The sequence below is a fragment of the Panicum virgatum genome, chromosome 4N, assembly GCF_016808335.1.
Source record: "Panicum virgatum strain AP13 chromosome 4N, P.virgatum_v5, whole genome shotgun sequence".
NCBI classification, from domain to species: domain Eukaryota; kingdom Viridiplantae; phylum Streptophyta; class Magnoliopsida; order Poales; family Poaceae; genus Panicum; species Panicum virgatum.
In genome coordinates, this window is record NC_053148.1 from 43,230,930 (window position 1) to 43,237,814 (window position 6,885).

At 46.5% G+C, this 6,885-nt stretch overlaps 1 pseudogene; it reads left to right on the top strand.

Annotated features, from left to right (window-relative positions):
• Positions 1-632: 632 nt before the first annotated feature.
• LOC120671342 lies at positions 633-3,715 on the top strand (annotated as a pseudogene).
• The last annotated feature ends 3,170 nt before the right edge of the window (positions 3,716-6,885 follow it).

The window sequence follows — 6,885 nt, forward strand, 5'->3', positions numbered from 1 at the left end:
CAAGGATTTTCAAAAAAATTTGAAGTCAGGATTTTCAAAAAAATATTACTGCTCCCCGATGGCTACGTACGCCCGCAGTCGCCGCCTCGTGTACCTCCGCCCCAGGCCCCCGTAACCACCGCACATGGCCGCTCTCGCTGGCAAGCGGGCCCCGCGCTCACCGGTGTCTCCTTCCTGCCCCCACCATCTCCCCTGCCCCGAATAACCCCCCCGAGTCGCCGAGCACAACTCTTGTGCCCACACAGCGTTGCCATACCACGCTGCTCTCTCTCTCTCCCCCTCTCCCTCTCCCTCTCTCTCTCTCTCTCTCTCTCTCTAAAAAAACTAAAAAAGGAGAGAGGGGAGCTCCGAGCTCTGTCTCTGAGTCTCTCTCGCGTTCGTGGCCTTGTTGCATGCCCAGTTGCCGCAAAGCTACAAAGTCTCGTGTCCAAGCGGGATCCCCTCTCGCGAACCAGCCAGTAAACAACTCCGCGCGCAGGCGCAGCTCGGTTGCCTCTTTGAGCGGAGGCGCGAGAGGGAGGCGGCGGCGGCGGGAGTGAGGAGGAGCATGAGGCGGGGCCACCCCCATTGCCGTTCCGGTGCTCTCCCGTCTTGGCCCTGGTGCTGCTGCTGGCGTCCTGCCCGTCGTCCGGTGGGAGGGCCGCGCCGGGGGCTTCGCCTGTCGCCGAGCACGTTCGCGCCGCCGCCGCTGCTGGCGCCAATGGGACCGCCTCCTTTGCTCCGGCGGCGCCGGCGCCGCCTCCCGTCGGTAGGCGACTGGTTTGAGGAATACTAAGATGGAAGATCATTTCCGTTTCATTTCTTAAATTTCTGGGTGCATTTTTCTGTTTTTTTTTCTGAATTTCATTTGGGGCAAAACTGGTGTCTGAATCTTGCAAAGTATTTCCTGAAGCTAGTTGAAGCTGTTTCTTGTTTGTTGTTTTCGCAATTTGGACAAGGAAATTTGCTGGGAAATGTTTTTTTTTAATTCGAGTCCAGATTTTTTTTTGCAGTTTGGGATCTTGCATTTCGTTCAAATTCGAGAGAGAGAGAGAAGTAGAACCGTTGCGGAAACTTCGCTGCAATTTTAATTTCCATCAAACTGTTCTCCCTTTAATTTTGAAGGTTTGAGTTGGAAATTAATCCTTCTGAGCACAGCGCCGTTTCAAAAAACCTGTGATTTCTTCTTTTTTTTGAAGTAAACAAAACCTGTGATTTCTGAAACGCCCCAAAAGAGGCAGTAACTGTGGAGTCACTTGTTGCTCTTCCTGAACTCGCCTCCTGGGTCTGCCTGTTTTGTCTCTGCACTGCAGTGATCATCGTGGAGCGGCGCCACCATTTCCACCGTGAGCTTGTCATCGCCTCTGCCCTCGCCTCCGTCGCCATCGTCGCGATCATCCTCTCCACGTTCTATGCGTGGGTCCTCTGGCGGCGGTCTCGCCGCCAGCCAGACGGCAAGGCCTACAGGAGCTCAGGTCTGTCCACAGAACGGCTTCAACTGGTTCTTCGCTGATTTCTTGAGCTTTCTCAGGGAGTACCCGAGTAACCCGGTCATCTGCATTGCGCAGGCACTGCGAGGGGGAATCATGCTGGTGCCGATCCTGAGCAAGTTCAGCTCATTCAAGACGAGCAGGAAGGGGCTTGTGGCGATGATCGAGTACCCGGTGCTGGAGGCGGCGACGGGGAAGTTTAGTGAGAGCAACGTGCTCGGCGTCGGCGGCTTCGGGTGCGTCTACAAGGCGGTGTTCGACGGCGGAGTTACCGCAGCGGTCAAGAGGCTGGAAAGTGGTGGGCCGGAGTGCGAGAAGGAATTCGAGGTGATAATTCTTGTCCATCGCGGCTAGTCATGACTGATGGGGCGTTCTTCTGTTCTCGTCCTGACTGTTCGGGTTTTGGTTGCTGGCAGAATGAGCTGGATTTGCTTGGCAGGATTCGGCACCCCAACATTGTGTCCCTGCTGGGTTTCTGTGTTCATGAGGGGAATCACTACATTGTTTTGAGCTGATGGAGAAGGGATCCCTGGAGACACAGCTGCACGGTACCTTCTCCTATGAATTAGTCTTGTTGCTTATGGATGCAGCTCTTCTTGAGATCTTCAGTATAGGGGTTGCTTTGCATGTGTGGTTGTCTTCAAGGGCCTTCACAGGGTCAAGGCCCGTGAGCTGTCACATCCGGATAGAAAGATCGCGCGTCGACGATGGCAAAGGTTTCTATTATCTTATCCTTGCACTTTCCTTCACACTGTTAAGGGGGACGAGTGATGATTTTAAATGTTGAAGTGCTGATGATTGACTGGTTATGATATGCATTGGTAAATTAAAACTGAGCAGGGATTAGAGTATCTTCATGAGCACTGCAGTCCACCAGTGATCCATAGGGATCTGAAGTCATCTAACATACTTTTAGATTCAGACTTCAATGCCAAGGTACACTCTTCTCCTTTTCTGTAAGGGTCAACTTATTATTCATCCTGACTGCAGGTCATTATGGAAACAGTAAAAGTTGCGAAAGTTCATATATCTTTTTTGCTCACATGTGCAGATTTCAGATTTTGGTCTTGCAGTGACCAGTGGGAATATTGACAAGGGAAGTATGAATCTTTCTGGAACCTTGGGCTATGTAGCTCCTGAATACCTATTAGATGGTGCGTCCTCACTTTCTTCTCAAGTTCGAATCACATTTGTATGTTTGTAGACGATTTGATTATCAACAAGCGAAATTCTACTTCCATCATGTACTTTTAGTTGTTGGGTCAATTTCAGGTAAGCTGACTGAGAAGAGCGACGTGTACGCTTTTGGAGTAGTGCTTCTTGAGCTGCTAATGGGAAGGAAGCCTGTCGAGAAGATGAGTCAAACTCAGTGCCAATCAATTGTGACATGGGTATGGTGCACAATTTACTTTGAACACAGAAACTGCACAATATTCAGAAAGGAACTATTGTCACCCTTCATTTTCATGCAATGTGCATTGCACTGATTTCAGTAACAGTGCTAAAAATCTAACCAGTGAAGTCACAATTTATCTGTGAATAATATTGGACATGCTGAAAAAAAAATCACAAACAGGCCATGCCGCAGCTGACGACAGATCAAAACTCCCCAACATAGTTGACCCAGTGATCAGGGACACGATGGACCCAAAACACCTGTACCAAGTACTGTTATGATCACCTTTTATGTTCTTTATTTCAGATATAATTATCTTTCCAGCTGTTTTGATTGCTGTTCTGTACTTGTGCAGGTTGCAGCAGTGGCTGTTCTATGCGTGCAGCCAGAACCGAGTTACAGACCGCTGATCACCGATGTTCTCCACTCCCTTGTTCCTCTAGTCCCGGTGGAGCTTGGAGGGACCACTGAGGGTTGCAGAGCCGCCTTCCCCAAACCTTAAACATTCTCCTTGTTGAGATGTCCTCATCGGTCGAAGCAGAGCACACAGATTTATGCTGATGAACTTGGATCTCTGTTTATCGTATAACTTATTGCCTTAGTCGCGTGCCTGAGAATGACAGTCCCAACCTGCTGGTTGTTGGTTGGATCGACAGAGAATTCTGGTTTGAAAAGAGTTGCCTCCTATGTTGTACAAAGAAGTGAAAAAAACAACAACACTCTTTTCTTTAGAACTTAGGGTCCCGCTGTACAGATCAAAGTTTCTCCAAACACTGTAACTCGAAAGAATTGAAGAAAGTTGTGTTTTTGGCTCCACATGGGTACCAAAGCACTTTGGCTTCCTGCACTATTTTGGCTCTTATCGTGCTCTGATGGAACTGAAAATGTCTTCTATGTTATTATGTACTCCAATTTTTTTCTCTGCACTACAGTCATTTTACATTCTGAATCAGAACTAACTTGTATGCACTTCAATTATTTTTTTTATCGAACGGCCGAACACACATGAGAGCTATGTACATTATATTAAACAAAAAGATTTACTTGAATTATTTTGTATATCAATAATAAGTTGCTCGATTCAAAATTTCTGTTCGTTGGTTGTGGTCTCCTGTCTGTTGACAATGGGGCAAGCATCTATTGAACAGGTAATAGCCCAATAGGAAAGAAAAAAAAGTGTCAATTATTAAAAAACCGCATGCTAATTGTACCACCACCAGAAACTGTTCTTATTTGGTACAACGGAATCATGTTTCGCTATTTTAAAACTGTGGACAAAATGGATCAATCAACTATGAGTTGCCAGAGATGGCTCATTGGACACGAGACGGTTAGAGTTTGAACTTATTTATTGACCTTGTTTGGTACCTAGGGATGCCTTTAACCTTCTTTAGTTCAAAATTTTGCAATATTTCTTCAAAATGATATCTTATTTGGAAAAGTAGTACAAAACATAATTTGCACCCCTATTGATACCTTTCGTTGCTGACTTTTGACAGTCTCATCTCAACGAGAACAGCATTACTTCCTTGTACTGCTCAAGGCGTCATGGGCGGCCATGGTAGCGAGTAACATCAAATCTCTGAACCTAAAATTTAGTGTTTGATCCGAGGTCCATCCAAATTTAATCCGGTCTGCTGCTCTGAAATCCCTATCTGCCTGGAGTCACTTTCTTCCGGACGATGAGCTAAAACTTTACATGAAAAATCCTTGGGACGCCGTCTTAAATTTGCAATCTGTATGGCCCTGACCAGTTGCTTTCCAATGCTGAATTTGCTCAATCATTCAGGAATGCTTTGTGATGCCAGCCCCACTGGGAGATCAACAACTCATGCCGATGTTAATGAGTTGTGGATGCCACTGGCGCCCCCATTGAATCCCTGGCTGGCATTGGCGATCAGATGAGGGGTTGCTGGGCTCCGGGTTTGCTTCGTCGACAGAGAGATGGCATCTGCTTCATCCATTCATTCAATTGGACAATAACTCCACATGTGTGGCCTTGCCGTGACAGCCTCAGCAGATCCACGGATTTCACTGCAGATTGGTGCATGGAGCTGATTGGATTGGAAGAGCTTGCTGTTGTTGCCTGTACTTGCACTTGCAAGTCCGAAGTTTTCAGTTGGCCCTTCCCGGTACATGCTTCCTGCCTGCCTGTACTCGGTCCTATGCTAATGGACTAAGCTTATCTTGGGACGCAGAGGCTGAGGTAGTGAGGTTCACGCTTCACTATCTTAACCTTTATTTATTGTCAGCTCGATCTTCTTTGCCAAGTGGCAAGTGCTAACTGCTACAGTTGCATTTGATTTCCTATGTGTATGCATGTATGCTCAACTGACAGTGAAGTGCTGGCTGCTTTCAGTTAAACATTGCCATCAGAGCACAGGACAAAGTTGTATCCATGGCCTTTGAGAGTAGGTAACAAGTTGCTGTGGTGCCTGAAAAGAAGGCATTTTCTTCTTCGTGACTGAACAATGCGAAATACTCAAATACTGGAGGGAATTTAGGAAAAAGATAACATTGCAGATTGAAAGCCAATCGTGAACCCACAGCGCAACACAGGGACGTGTCAACAGTGCTGCAACAACCCGAATCAATGTGCACTGCCCCTCTATTCAATTTAAAATTATTTTTAAAAGGATTTCTTTGCGATCGTTTTAGTCGTGGTCGAGTTGTTCTTTGATTTTTTTTATAGCGACGGCACTTGGATCAAAGTAAGCGCTGCATGACGATGTTCATCTGACTTTCCTGCGGTTGTTTAAAAAAAGGTCGAAAAGAGCAGAAGAGAGGGATCTTCTCCTGTCAGTGCCATCCTTTTCTCATAAATGCTCTCCTTCTTTGTGGTTGTTGAGTACAGTAGTTGTTTTGGTGTGAACACTTCTCTAATCATAACATTCAAATGAAGCTAGCATAGTACAGATGTGAACGTTTGACGTTACAGGCATCAGACCGCGAGTAAATTCTTAATGAACCGTGTGCACAGGAGTGAGATGCAAAAGATAAAAGGCTTCAACTAAGGATCTGTTTGGATGGATTAAAAGTTAATTGCTAAACTATAGCACCTATTTGCACTTAGTTTTTGCTGAAGTTTTTGAATCTTAGCTAAAATTTAGTCCACCCTATTAGCACTTCTGTTTGGATATGCTAGTGCTAAATTGTAACACTTTGAGACATTAGCACTTGAATACAAATATCCGCTAAGAGCATGCACATGCATCCTTTGGCGCTAAAGAGAAGCAATGGAGAAAGAATTAGTTAGCGCTGGTGCTAAGTGATGTATGCATGGGTGTGCTAAGGCTAGCTTAGCTACCGCCTACTGCTGCTAAATATTTAAAAATCAATTTTAGGAAAAAACAATTATATAAAATCACTTTAGGACCTAAACTGTGGAGGCTAAGGGATAAATTTCATGATGCTAGTTAACTACCTTTAACATCCAAATTGCTGTGTATTCTGAATTTTAGATGACGTTCATGCTCTAAGCCTCACGACGAATAACATAGAGCACATATACAACTAGTTTGGAAGTCTAAAATCCTGTGGGGAACCCGACCTTTTCCCGGGGCTAGAAACTTACACGGATTTGAAATTATTGGCAATTTGGAAGCCCATCGAGCGTGGGATGTCAATCCGAATCCTATGATTTCCACGCGATGGCTCCTTCCCACCTTAAGGGTCCAAGTGAGGATTACCGAGGGACATCGTGGGTGATTCGTTGTGATGAAAAGAAGGTGCAGCGCCGCCGCAGTCGTCCTGCCTCCACCACCCCGACTCTATCGAGCGCCATCGCTGTCTCCACCCCGGTGTTGCCACTGCTCCGCCTCTTCCCCGACTCCATTGTTAGCTAGCATAGCTTATCTTTTCGTTTTTCCTCACTTAAACATTGTAATCCCGTTTAACTGTTGTAATGGCGTAGAACCCGGGCGACTGGAGCTGTGCCCAGTCCGCGCCGTGGCCGCCAAGTTCGCGCTCCCCGCCATGTCCGCGTACTGCGCATGCCCAACGAGAATCGCCTTGCATGGT